This window comes from Podarcis muralis, chromosome 2 (genome assembly GCF_964188315.1).
Source record: "Podarcis muralis chromosome 2, rPodMur119.hap1.1, whole genome shotgun sequence".
NCBI lineage: Eukaryota > Metazoa > Chordata > Lepidosauria > Squamata > Lacertidae > Podarcis > Podarcis muralis.
This window is the reverse complement of record NC_135656.1, coordinates 109,328,244-109,343,141: the sequence shown is the minus strand read 5'-3', so window position 1 is coordinate 109,343,141 and position 14,898 is coordinate 109,328,244.

The following is a 14,898-nucleotide window of genomic DNA, read 5'->3' as shown; positions in this document are numbered from 1 at the left end:
TCTCCTCCACATGCAGCTGCTGGGTGACCTTGGGCCAGTCACACTTCTCTGAAGTCTCTCAGCCCCACTCACCTCACAGAGTGTTTGTTGTGGGGGAGGAAGGGAAAGGAGAATGTTAGCCGCTTTGAGGCTCCTTTGGGAGTGATAAAGCGGGATATCAAATCCAAACTTTTCTTCTTCTGCTTGTTTCTTTCACAGAGAAGCTTCCAAAACTCTCTTGAATCAATTAGAACAGGAAAGATCTCTACGTATCAGATCAATAATTTCTGTACTAAGAAATAAATGCAAACTGACACAAACACACAAACTTCATCATCTGTGGATTTATTTAATTTTTTACAAGAAACACTGCATGGAACTAGATATTTCATCAGATGAGAAGCTGATGAATAGCACAGATAGCACAGAAACTATCTGTACTGCCTCTGGTTCCCGGCTCTTTTCTGTAGCACCCATCTTTCTGTTTTTGGAGGAAGCCATGTAACAGCCATTAAGTGGCAAGGTGGGAGGCACAGAAGGAGGCACTTTGTCTTGCAGCAGGATCCACAGGGGCAGCAGATTCTGACGTAGATCTTTATTCCCTCTCTTGTTCCTGATCAGATGCACTGACTTGGGAAAGAAATTGGGGGAAGGGGGCTGACGTGACTTGACGACATCACACCCAGGTGTCATGCGCAATGTTGCGACGCTGTGCATGACACCCAGATGTCATACATGTGGGAATGTTCAGGGAGGCAGGAGAGGATATATTGTTTAATTATATCCTTCCCAACTTATGTTAACACGTTGTATGATTTAGCAGAGTCACATTCCCCTTTTAAACTTACACATCGGATAATGTCTTTGCCAAGCTTGCATAAGCCTCTAAAATACGGTAAGTTTCCTGGTAATTCCCCTTTATTCCCTCTTAAAAGAATAGACACGACAAGTCTTGTATAAAAGTATATAAAATAGTTTACTCACATTCTGTTCACAGAAGGATCCCAGAAGGCAGACTTAGGTTACAAAATATATACACGTGGAATCTATCCCATTAGGAGATAGTTCCTTTGTCCTCTCTTGGCTGGAAGAGAGCATCTCAGGCCAAGGAGATGTTGCTTCTTCAAGGAATGGAGTCAGAGAGAGAGATGGCTGCCTCCCCTGTGCTATTTTGTTACCTGCACAGGTGAGGTCACGCCCACCTCTGGTCACATGTAGAGGAAGTTTGTCCCAGCCCAGGAGGAAACAGGAAGTTCCGACTGGCTGGTCCAGATATCCCCTTTTTATGTCCGCTCTAGGAATGTTGTATTTGACTGCTCTGTGTTTCACACCCCACAATACTCAGGGCCTGGACACAACGCCACCAGGCGTGATGTCTGAGTGTCACAAGGCAGCTCAACTTCCATGGCCAGTGGCTTCTCTGTCTCCTTTTCCTCCTCCTTCTGCCACCACCATGGGCCAGGGGTTCCTTCCCCACAAGAGGAGGAGGTGCCACCGCATTCCTGGCTCATGCAACCCCCAAACATCACACATGACTGTTGCATCTGGCTGTTGTGCACGACAGTGTCACATCCAGGCATTGCGGACAATGTCATGACATCATGCGTGATGCCTGGGCAAACATTGAGGGGGCCCAGCCTCCCACTAACAAATATTGTGGAGATGCCACGTGAGCAAGATGAATAAACACCCAGCAATAAAAGATAATGGAAGAGGATTTAGCCCAGCAAATTATTTGTCAAAATTACAAATGCCCAAATACAGATGGTCATTTACCCTTGCTAGATTGAACGTGCTGCCATCTGCCTTATTGCAGGGCAGATTCGAGGGTAAACCATACGTGGAACGAGTCTGCTCCTGCGGCTTGATGGAGGTAAAAACTGTCTCTCATGTCTTGTTATGCGGCCGTTTCCACAGGGATATACGCTCGGTATTTATCACTCTTGTTATACAAAATCTCCAGATGGGTCCAAACTTCAATGTCTAAAACTCCTGGTAGAGGACAAGGATCTAGAGATCACGCCAAGGGTGGCCAAATTCTGTGTGACTGCCATAAAACTTAGGGAACAAGCTGTACTACCAAAATGATTAAGGTTTTAAATGACAATTTTAGTTTATATTTTAGTGGTCAAGATTTAATATATATTTTTAACTGCCACTATATCTGTATTGTCTCTGTTATACCCAATTGCAAATCAATGTATTCCTGTTGTGTTTTATGATTTTCCTGATATTGTAAATGAGCCAGAACTGGTCTGTGACCGCAATAATAAAATTCAATTCAATATTGCGGAGGGGTTCAGTCCCTAGGAGTCAGCACCCGTATTCCTGAAGTAGTTGCTCCCTGGTGACAAGGGGTGAACCAGTTTCTAGTTCACCACAGGTGCCAAAATGTCTTGGGCCTGCCCTGCAACAAACTACCAATTCTTATTTTTATTATTAGCATCCTTTGTCTCTCTCTGTTTAATTTGGTTTATGCTTTACATTGTTTCTGCCTGACTGAAAAATACAATCAAACGCATTGGAAAAAAAGGGTAACAAAATAAAATGTAGAGATTTGGGGGGGGGGGGACCAAGAGCCAAGAGAACTGGTGTTGACAGTTTCACCCAGCTCAGGCTCCTCCTTTTTCTCTTTTTCCTTCTTAAAGTGGATGGGATAATTACTTTTTCCGGAGGGTGTCTAATGCAACATATTTTTGTTTTGGTTATAGCAGGCAGGAAATACATCTCTAGATTGCGTATGCTTGACAATGCATAGGAGCAGAAGAACCTCAGAGGCAAGACAGCAAACAAGGGCGTGTTCACAATATACTTCCTTCCCCTCTGCCTGAGAATGCCAAGAGCATGCTGCAGCTACTGCTGCCACTGTAGCAGAGGCAGAGGCCAAGGCGTTCATTGGAGGCCAAATCTGCTGCATCCTCAGTAGTCCCCTCCCTGCCCCCCCACCTGTGGATCCTTCCACCTGAAGCGGTCACCTCACCTTGGCTCATGCTCCCATCAGTCCCAGCCAGCATCATGGTCAGCAACGAAGGGAGCTGGAGTCTCTGGAGCATCTGCATCATAGAATCATAGAAGCATTGCATTATAGAGTTGGAAGGGACCCCAAGGGTCATCTAGTCCAACCTCCTGCAAGGAAGGAATCTTTTGCCCAAAGTGGGGCGCAAACCCATGACCCCGAGATTAAGTGTCTCGTGCTCTACTGGGTGTGCTATCCCAGGACCACTGGTTCCCCACCTCCCTCTGTAAAGGGCAGTGTACACTCATGCAAACAGAACAGACAGACAAACAAGTCCTGCAATCCCACACCCAGGGACCCTGAGGATCATCTAGTCCAACCCCCTGCAATGCAAGACTAAGCAGCTGCCCCGTACGGGGATCCAGCCTGGAGCCTCGGCGGTATCAGCACCATGCTCTAACCAAATGAGTAACAACAACAACCCATCTGATTGGCTTGCCCCAACCAGTCTTCCAACAAATTTAAACACAGGAAAACATCACACATTTTAAGCATCCCTCTACAGGGCTGCCTTCAGATGCCTTCTAAAAGTTTAATTCCTTGGCATCTAATGGAAGGGCCTTGCACTTCTACCGAGAAGGCCCTCTGCGTGGTGTTTGAAGGGCACACAAAATAAGATGGAAAGGGGAGGGACGCCTTGTCTTGCATGAGGGCTGAAGCAGAGTTGTGGCTAGGACACTTCTGAGAAGTTGCCTGAAAGAGAGTGGGGAGGGGGGAGGGGGAGGGAGGGAGGGAGGGAGAGGGGAGTGCCTACTGAGTTTCCTCTCCGAGAAGAGAAGCCGAGGCTTGATTTTCCGAGGGACTGCTTCTCTTTCGCGTTGAGGCTGAGAAATTGGCAGCGCCTCGCAGGACGGGAGCAGCGGGAAATTATTCGCCAAGTTCTTCCCGGAGCCTTGGAGCTGGCAAAGACCCCGAAAAAAGCTGGTCAGGATGGAAAGGGGGGAGGTCGAAGAGTCAATTCGCACCCTCTCCCCACCCCCCAGCTCCAGCGAAGAGAGAAGTGAGGGGAATGAAGTCAGTCCTCTTCGCAAATTCTCTTCGGAACAGCCAACAGGCAACGAGACTGGAACGAATGGACGGAGGTAGGTCGTGAGAAGCTTTTGTGGATTCACAGGGGTCAACATAAAGAGCCCGTGTCTAGGTGTGGTTCAAGGGCATAGCAAAGTGGGGAGGCTGGGAGGGACAGCTGTCCCCGCAATCAATAAAAATATATAAAAACACATAGCTAACTGAGGTTCTTCCCCCCCCCCCCCGCCCCAAACTAAAGACCTAACCCGCTCCAACAAAAATCTTGGCTACGCCCAAGGTGTGGTTGGAATTGACTCCGATTGTGGGTTTAGGAACGAGGAGACCACAGAAGAAAGGATGTTAGGGGATTGATTGGGGAAAGGGAAGCTGGAGGAAGCGAGAAGGAGAAGGAGACAGAGGCAAGGCTAGGGAGAGAAGCAAAAAGGACAGGAGACAAATGTAGCAGGAGATATAAATAAGGAAGGGAGGTTCTCTTGTGGAGCACTGGGGCTAGATCTCCCGGCACATGTAAATTCCACTGTGGGTTCAACCACAGAGCCTAGGGCTTGCCGATCAGAAGGTCGACGGTTCGAATCCCCGTGATGGGGTGAGCTCCCGTTGCTCGGTCCCTGCTCCTGCCAACCTAGCAGTTCGAAAGCACCCTTAGGTGCAAGTAGATTAATAGGGACCGTTTTATAGCAAGAAGGTAAATGGTGTTTCCGTGTGATGCAATGGTGCTGGCTCGCCAGAGCAGCTTCGTCACGCTGGCCACGTGACCCGGAAGTGTCTGCGGACAGCGCTGGCCCCCGGCCTCTTAAGTGAGATGGGCGCACAACCCTAGAGTCGGACACGACTGGCCTGTACGGGCAGGGGTACCTTTACCTTTACGTCTCTACTATAACCATCGCTGCAGCAGGCACCATTTTACAATCTCATTTATTTGTAAAATAGGCCTTATGGGCAGGACCTGACAAGAAGGAAGTGGAGAAGGTTAGGGTAGAGAAAGGTGGTGGAGAGTTTTAAAGGTAGGGGTGAAAAGTTTGCTATGGGTGCTGAAAGATGCGAAACGACAGCACAAAGATATGAGGAGAGTTTGGCTTGGCAACGGGGTGGCAAAAAATATTTTGATTATACAGTGGTACCTCGGGTTACAGACGCTTCAGGTTACAGACTGCGCTAACCCAGAAATAGTACCTCGGGTTAAGAACTTTGCTTCAGGATGAGAACAGAAATCGTGCTTTGGCAGCGTGGCGGCAGCAGGAGGCCCCATTAGCTAAAGTGGTGCCTCAGGTTAAGAACAGTTTCGGGTTAAGAACGGACCTCCGGAACAAATTAAGTTCTTAACCCGAGGTACCACTGTATTCAGGTAAGTAGCCATGTTGGTCTGATGCAGTAGAAATAATAATTAAAAAGTGTCCAGTAGCACCTTAGAGACCAACTAAGTTTGTTCTTGGTATGAGCTGAAGAAGTGTGCATGCACACAAAAGCGGGTGGCATGTGGTCTAAACCACAGAGCCTAGGGCTTGCCAATCAGAAGGTCGGCAGTTCGAATCCCCATGATGGGGTGAGCTCCCGTTGCTCGGTCCCTGCTCCTGCCAACCTAGCAGTTTGAAAGCACGTCAAAGTGCAAGTAGATAAATAAGTACCACTCCGGCGGGAAGGTAAATGGTGTTTCCGTGCGCTGCTCTGGCCACATGACCCGGAAGCTGTACGCCGGCTCCCTTGGCCAATAAAGCGAGATAAGCGCCACAACCCCAGGATCATCCATGACTGGACCTAATGGTCAGGGGTCCCTTTACCTTTAAGGTGTTACAGGACAATTTTTAAAATATATATATTTATAGTGGATTATACAGTGGTACCTCTGGTTGCAAATGGGATCCGTTCCAGAGGCCCGTTCACAACATGAAAAGCCCGCAACCTGAAGCACCATATCTGCACAGGTGCGCAGCGTGATTTGAAGCTTGTGCGCATGCGCGAAGTGCTATTTAGCGCTACTGCGAATGCACGAGCAGCGAAACCCAGAAGTAATCCTTTCCGGTACTTCCGTGTCGCCGCAGAATGCAACCTGAAAAAACATAACATGCAGCAAACGTAACATGAAGTATGACTGTATTGGCGTCGCTGAATCGCCCACCCTGTGGAACGCCCTCCCATCAGATGTCAAAGAGATAAACAGCTACCTAACATTTAGAAGACATCTGAAGGCAGCCCTGTTCAGGGAAGTTTTTAATGTGTGACATTTTAATATATTTTTAATCTTTGTAGGAAGCCGCCCAGAGTGGCTGGGGAAACCCAGCCAGACGGGCGGGGTTAAAATAAATTATTATTATTATTATTATTATTATTATTATTATTATTATTATTATTATTATTACATCACTGAAGGCAAACATAGAGATGTGGCACCAGAGCAAGAGACCTCCAACCTTGCTTTGGTGTTCCCCAAATCTGTGCTCTGCTGAAGATGAGTCGACTCTAGGCTCTCATTTAAGGAGAAATCCTTTCAGAAAGCCCAGTAAGGACCGAGCGATTGGTCCTGCCTGAGCTGCTTACTGCTTAGAGCAGAGTTTTCCAAACTGTGTTTTATGGGGTCTCACAGAGTCACGCCCGTCTACCTAGTCACACGCAGGAGGAGGATGCTCCAGACCAGGTGTGACAGGAAGTCCTCCTGGCTGGAGTAACATCCTCCTGTGTGTCCACTCTGGGCAAATAGGAATACTTGCCTGCTTATGTTACATCCCACATCCAGTTTGCTAGTAAAACTGTGTTGCGAAATGATGCATTTCTAAAAAGTGTGTCACCAGCACGAAAAGTTTGGAAAGCTCTGGCTTCGACTATTCTGCAGGAGGCCACAACCTGGAGGAGAGTCCTCCTGCTTTGTGGTGAGGATATTATACTGCAACATTTTGTTGCTGGTCCCACCAGTTCAATATTTGACTATTTTAAGCTGTCATACAGAACTGCCTTTGAGTTGTAGCATCCCACAAAGGTGTTAAACATAGAGTTCTCCAAAGCTCTGTTGCATCAGTCTCATGAGTGCTTATGGATATATGTTTTATTTGTTCCCTACCACACAGGCAATGTTTAGGGCTAAAGTGTTCCATTGTTCTCAGTGTTGTCTTCTTTATCTTCATCATCATTCTCCTTGCAGTAGGTAAGTTGCAGAAACTTGGGTGCTACTTTCCTTGTAGTTTCTCTTCAGCCACTTGGGATAGCTCAGTCAGTAGAACATGAAGCTCTTAATTTCAGGGTTGTGAGTTCAAGACCCGTGTTGGGCAAAAGTTTTCATCTTCAGCACTAAAGGGATTACAGTGGTACCTCAGGTTAAGTATTCAATTGGTTCCGGAAGTCCGTTCTTAACCTGAAGCGTTCTTAACCTGAAGCAGACTTTCCCACTGAAAGTAATGGAAAGTGGATTGATCTGTTCCAGATGGTTAAAAACACCCCCTAAAACAGCAATTTAACACGGATTTTACTGTTTCATGAGACCATTGATCCATAAAATGAAGGCAATAATCAATGTACTGTACTATAAAATAAATAAGACAGTATTTTAGATTTTTAAAAATAACATTTATTTCTTTTATTACGTGCACTCATTGTTTGGATGGGGGCTCAGGGTCCTCTTCCACAATCACAATCGGCTTGGCTCCCGGCATTTGCGAAGGCCTCAGAGAGCTCCTGCAGCTGGAGCCCAGTCGCAGAGCCTCTGCAGGCCCTGCAGGCACCGCAGATGTCGGGGCTTGGCTCCTGGCATTTGCAGAGCCTCTCTAGGCACTGCTGATGTCGGGGCTTGGTTCCTGGCATTCATGGAGGCCTCAGAGAGCTCCATAGTCCCCGTGGACGTCTGGGTTTGCCTCCAGGCAGCAGCAAGGCCTTCAAGAGCTCGGACAACTTACTTCCGGGTTACAATCGTTCGTAACCCGAAAAAACGTAAGTTGATGCGTTCGTAACCCAAGGTGCCACTGTATAACAGTTCCAGCAGAATTTGCTTTAGATCGGCAAATGCTATGGGACAGGGAGAACATAGGGATGACATCATACGTACAGCACCCCAAAAAGGCACCTACATCCAGCACTGGATGCCTATTATCACAGTGTGTACACAAAGGGAGCTTTTCCATAATTCCCAATTTTTCTTCCCTTGGTCTTGGAAATTGAGATTACCAAGCTCTCAGTTCTCCTGCTCCCCTTTGTCTTCCAGCAATGGCGCAAATTCCTGAGCTGTATCCTGCATGAGTGTTCCCTGCAGGGCCAGCCCTAGCATGAGGCAGCATGAAGCAGCTGCCTCAGGTAGCAGATGGGAGATGGGTGGGAGAAAGTAATGGTGAGCTGTTGGAGAAGAGAGCTCTCTGTGCTGCTATTATCTGCCCTGCGGCCCCATAGCTCCTGCCCTCAGATATGGTGGAGGACACTGTCTGGTTACAAGCGTAAGATTCAAGTGCCTATCTGTGCATGGAATTGAGAGTGAGTGCTTTCTTGTCTTTCACTTTAAACAGCAAGATATTTGGGCCAACTCCTGGCTTCCGGAGAGGCTTCCTGTAGGTGGGGTTGTCATCCTGCCCTTGGCAACAGAACGTTGTTTCTCTTCAGAGACTGTGTGCCTCACTTTTGTTACTTTCAGCTAATCTTCCAAGATGGCTGGTGGATGCAGTGTATTGTAGATGTATTGTAAAAAGGGATACAGTGGTACCTCGGGTTAAGTACTTAATTCGTTCTGGAGGTCTGTTCTGAACCTGAAGCACCACTTTAGCTAATGGGGCCTCCTGCTGCTGCCGCGCCACTGGAGCCCTATTTCTGTTCTTATCCTGAAGCAAAGCTCTTAACCCGAAGCACTATTTCTGGGTTAGCGGAGTCTGTAACCTGAAGCGTATGCAACCCGAGGTACCACTGTACATATGTGCTTAAGACATACAGGCAATTGACTTGTGTTTTGCACTTGAAATTGCAAAAGAATACAAAAAAGTTATGTTTTAAGGAGTTGTGAGGTAGGCTAGGCCCTATTCTGTTTCAGCCAAATGATCCCAGTAGAATCTGTCTGTGCTTCTCAGCGATAGCTGGATGAATAATCTGGTATCACTGAATTCTCTGTACCTATATTAGTTTTTTCTAACAGAGCAGAGCAACCAAGTTACAACCCTGTTTTTGCTGAATGTTGCCCATATAACTGGACTGGCTTTAGAAACAAATGCTACTACTTTTCGGAAGAAGAGGGGGATTGGAACTCCAGCTACGATTTTTGCGTCTCAAACAATGCGTCTCTTGCTAGGATTGAAGAGGATGAAAAGGTGAGGTGTGGAAACATTGTCTGTCTGTCCCAGTATGTTTCCGAGCACAATTCAAAGTGTTGGTGCTGACCTTTAAAGCCCTAAACGGCCTCGGTCCAGTATACCTGAAGGAGTGTCTCCACTCCCATCGTTCAGCCCGGACACTGAGGTCCAGCTCCGAGGGCCTCTGGCGGTTCCCTCGCTGTGAGAAGCCAAGTTACAGGGAAGCAGGCAGAGGGCCTTCTCGGTAGTGGCACCCGTCCTGTGGAACGCCCTCCCACCAGATGTCAAAGAGAACGACAACTACTGGACTTTTAGAAGACATCTGAAGGCAGCCCTGTTTAGGGAAGCTTTTAATGTTTAATAGGTTATTGTATTTTCAAAGCCATGGTTTGTTCGAGAAACCACAAGTTAACCATGAGTTGTCCTATGGGTGGTCAAAGAAACCATGGCTTTGGCTCATTTCCCAACTGCTTTTGCCTCATGCTTTTGTAGCTTGGTTAGTGGTCAGACAAACCATGGTTAAAGAAGGGCACTGGGTTAGCACATAACACTAAGTGATTGTTAAAAGAAACAAGCAATTGTAATTATTATTATTATTGTTATTATTCATACCCCATCCATCCAGTCAGGTCTCCCCAGCCACTCCAAGCAGCTCCCAACAGAATATTAATAATAATAATAAGTGCTTTTTTTCTTTAAAAATGTTTAGGGGTACTCTCGTTTTCCTACTCATATTGAAATACTGCCCCTCAATGAGGCCAAACTTAGATTCACAAAATGTTTAGAGGTATGCGTACCCCTGCCTTCCCCCAGAAAAAAAGCACTGATAATAATAATAAAGCGATAGAACATCAAACATTAAAAACTTCCCCAAACAGGGCTGCCTTCAGATGTCCTCTAAAAATCAGATAGTTGTTTATTTCCTTGACATCTGACAGGAGGACGTTCCAGAGGGCGGGTGCCACTACCGAGAAGGCCCTCTGCCTGCTTCCCTTTAACCTCACAGTAGGCAGTGAGGAAACCGCCAGAAGACCCTCAGCGCTGGACCTCAGTGTCCGGGTAGAATGATGGGGGTGGAGACGCTCCTTCAGGTATACTGGCCCGAGGCCATTTGGGGCTTTAAAGGTCAGCACCAATACTTTGAAGTGTGCTCAGAAACATACTGGGAGCCAATGTAGGTCTTTCAGGACCAGTGTTATATGGTCTCAGCGGCCACTCCCAGTCACCAGTCTAGCTGCCGCATTCTGGATTAGTTGTAGCCTGCAACAAACCATAGCTTCAGATCAGTAAGTAAACCACATAATTCTAACCCATAGTTTAATAAACAATAGTTTAATAAACCACGGCTTATGTGAACCAGGCTATATTGTACTTTAATCATTAAGTTCAACCATTATGTAGTACAAAGGAGCTGATTTAAATACAGAAATAATTGTAGGGTCATAGCAGTAAACACTGAGCACATAAAATATTTTTTGTTAAAAAGTATTTATTTAAAAGGGACGCGGGTGGCACTGTGGGTAAAACCTCAGCGCCTAGGACTTGCCTATCACATGGTCGGTGGTTCGAATCCCCACGGCGGGGTGCGCTCTCGTTGCTCGGTCCCAGCGCCTGCCAACCTAGCAGTTCGAAAGCACCCCCAGGTGCAAGTAGATAAATAGGGACTGCTTACTAGTGGGAAGGTAAACGGCGTTTCCGTGTGCTGCGCTGGCTCACCAGAGCAGCTTCGTCACGCTGGCCACGTGACCCGGAAGTGTCTGCGGACAGCGCTGGCTCCCGGCCTATAGAGTGAGATAAGCGCACAACCCTAGAGTCTGTCAAGACTGGCCCGTACGGGCAGGGGTACCTTTACCTTTACCTTTATTTATTTAAAACAAACACCCCACCCCACATTTGTATCCTGTGCTGGTAGCGGAACTGAGTTAAGAACTCCATCCAACATTCGCTATTAATGAAACAAATGCAGGAAATAGAATGAGGATGTTAAAATGATGAGAGAATAATAATTATGTTAAAAAATGTTGAAGAATAGTTCTTTTTAATATGTTTTTTTTTATTTTGTGTGTGTTATATTTGTTATAAACTTGGAAATTGTTTTGGGGGGGAATGTTAGAGAATAAGAATAACTAATAAGCAGATAAGATATATGTGTCAAATAAGATAATGTGTCAAAAAACCAGAATGGGAAACTGAGGGAAGTCGTGGGCGGAGGGGGAAATTGGGGAACAATATTTTTGTTAGAGAGCCAGTGTGGTGTAGTGGTTAAGAGCGGTAGTCTCGTAATCTGGGGAACTGGGTTCGCGTCTCCACTCCTCTACATGCAGCTGCTGGGTGACCTTGGGCCAGTCACACTTCTCTGAAGTCTCTCAGCCCCACTCACCTCACAGAGTGTTTGTTGTGGGGGAGGAAGGGAAAGGAGAATGTTAGCCGCTTTGAGATTCCTTAGGGTAGTGATAAAGCGAGATATCAAATCCAAACTCTTCTTCTTCTTCTTGTTATATATTATATGATATTCGGATGTAAAAAAATGGTAAAATGTTAATAAAAATTATTTATGTAAAAAAAGAACTCCATCCAACAAGTTGCTCTTTCTTTTTTAAAAAAAGAAACTGGTAAACATTTTAGATTTGTGTAATGTTTTCAGTTGCACTGTGAACATGGCGGTTCAAGGCTCTAATACCTTCTGGTCTTTTAAAGGCTTATTGTAAACTTCATGACATGAAGAGGAGCTACTGGATTGGCATCCAACCTGGGACGGGAGAGACCCGGAAATGGCTAAATGGAGACACTGCGACGTGAGTCCTTCCCATAAATACTGATAATCAAAAATGAAATGTTTCCCAAGACAGCTCGGTATATAATTGTTTATCAAAGAGCTTCTTCCCTAAGCAACATAATTTTGAACAAAATCACAACTCCCCTGAAATGGGAGTTTAGAATGCAATTTATTTGAAATCCTGCAGGTGGAGTGCTTCAGATCACAGCAGGTGCTACAATAACTATGTTCTACTTTCAGTGTCAGAGGCAACCAGTTGAGAGGAATTGCAAGTGGGCAGAGTGGTGCTGCACTCAGATCTGGCTTCCCACTGTGAGAACAGCATGCTGGCATAGTGTAGGGGGGCTGAGGGGTATTTTTTTGGGGGGGTGCATTCCTTACAATGCCCTGCTGTGTCATGAGCTCGAGGGCACCTTGAGAAGGACACAACAGCTCATGGCACCCTGCACCATTTTTACAAGATGGCAGTATAGAGTCAGTGGCTCACGTGCTTCTGGTTTGCACTCTTTATAAAGATTTGAGGAGTGAGGCTATCACGCCTCTATTATTGTCCATGCCGGGTCGCTGAGCCATTGCTACTGTGTGCTTTCTTTTAGCAGATCGAGATGATCAGGTGACAGCAAAAACTGCAAGGTTTTTTAGTGGGGAGCAATTAGAATAAGATAAACTAGGGCCCAGGGCCTTTTCAGTACTGGCCCCAACTTGGTGGGACGCTCTGTCACAAGAGACTAGGGCGCTGCGGGACTTGACATCTTTCCACAGGGCCTGCAAGACAGAGCTGTTCCGCCTGGCCTTTGGTTTGGACTCAGTCTGACCCTTATGTTTCCCTCCCCTTATGGTCTTGATTTATCGGCTACTTTTAAAATGAGGCTGCATTTTAAATGGCATTTTAACCTGTATTTTAAATTGCCCCCCCCCCATTATGTTCCTTTTGTAATTTTACTGGTGTTAGCAGCCCTGAGCCCGGCTCTGGCCGGGGAGGGCAGGGTATAAATAAATTGTTGTTGTTGTTGTTGTTGATTATTGTTGTTGTTGTGTTGTTGTTGATGTTGATGATGATGTAATCCCCCAAAATGTATTTTGTATAGTTTTTACCTCTATCTTCAGTACATTTTATTTTGTGGCTGTAGCTGATGCAAATAAAGATTCTTCTGATTCCGATTCTTTTTGCCAGTCTCGCAGAGCAGTGCTGGGCTTGCAGGGTGCTGCGAGTACACCCCTCAAAGCAGGGCAGGATCCGCCGGCCAAGCTCCTCACTTTACGGCCAGGCAGGAGACACAACACAGCTCCGCTTTGCTCCAGTGGGCAGGGGTTGCACCCTGCCCCACAGCACGCCATGTGCCCCCTGGCTTGTGCACGCCCACCGCAGGTGCCAACAGGGAACACTCTGCCACTGTGCTATTCACATGCGTTCCAGGTGCCTAGTGAATTGAGCTGCATTCTCCTAACTTGTCAATACCAATTTATTGTTGTAGGGGAGACATTTAACCCTTGCCTGACTCTGTATTTTGTGCTGCAGGATGAAAGTCATTGGAGAAGGAAAATGTGCCTATTGGAAAGCGCAAGATGACAACGCCACAGCCTCAAGGTGCACCTCAGCACATCAGTGGATTTGCAGCAAATCTGTCAAATCTAAAAATCACGATGAAATATGAATGAAAAACGTGTTAAAGCTAGTAAACACAGTCTCCTCCAAATGTGTTGCGCTATGGCTACCATCATCCCTGTCCATGCTGGCTGTGATTAATGGGTGCTTGCATCTTGTTCGCCACCCACCCCTGTGTTATACAGTGGTACCTCTAGTTATGAACTTAATTCGTTCCGGAGGTCCATTCTTAACCTGAGATACCACTTTAGCTAATAAGGCCTCCTGCTGCAGCCACTGGTGAGCGATTTCTGTTCTCATCCTGGGGCAAAGTTCTTAACCCAAGGTACTACTTCCAGGTTAGCAGAGTCTGTAACCCAAAGTGTTTGTAACCCGAGGTGTTTTTAACCCGAGGTACCACTGTATAGGGATGCCATACGACCCAATTTCCTCCGAAAATGGCGTCCTGGATAATTTTTCGAAAATTGGGCAAATGTCCTGGGAAACTGGCAGTGGGGTTTAAATTGTGCCAGAAATGCTTTAGAAAGCTCCAAAGGTGAAAAATTCCTGTGGCTTTTACTTTAAAAAAGCTCAACTTTGGCATCTTCCTAAAGAAAGCTGAACAACTTATGTGGGATGTAACATAAGCAGTCAAGTACAACACTTCCTGTTTTCCCAGAGTGGACACACAGGGGAATGTTACTTCAGTTGCAGGAGGACTTCCTGTCACACCTGGTCTGGAGCACCCTCCCCCTGCGGGTGACCAGGTAGGTGGCCGTGACCCTGGGAGACCCCATAAAAGGGGCTGGTCACACAGCCATCCTTCACTTGAAGCCGTGCTGCTCTCTTGATGCCATCCCTCCTTGTTTTTGTTGTTCTTTTGATGCTGATACAGTGGTACCCCGCAAGACGAACGCCTCGCGAGACGAAAAACTCGCAAAACGAAAGGTTTTTTCGTTTTCGAGTTGCCTCGCAAGACGAATTTCCCTATGGGCTTGCTTCGCAAAACGAAGCTTGCCCAGGGGACAGCGGGTCTTCTCTTTTGAAGCAAGGGGCGGCGGGGAGAAGCGATCTTCTCCCCGCAGCCCCAGGTCCGGGGACAGCGGGAAGCGCTTCCCGCTGCCCCCGGACCTCTTTTGAAGCAAGGGGCTGCGGGGAGATCGCTTCTCCCCACCGCCCCTTGCTTCAAAAGAGGTCCGGGGACAGCGGGAAGCGCTTCGCGCTGCCCCCGGACCTCTTTTGAAGCAAGGGTTTGCAGGGA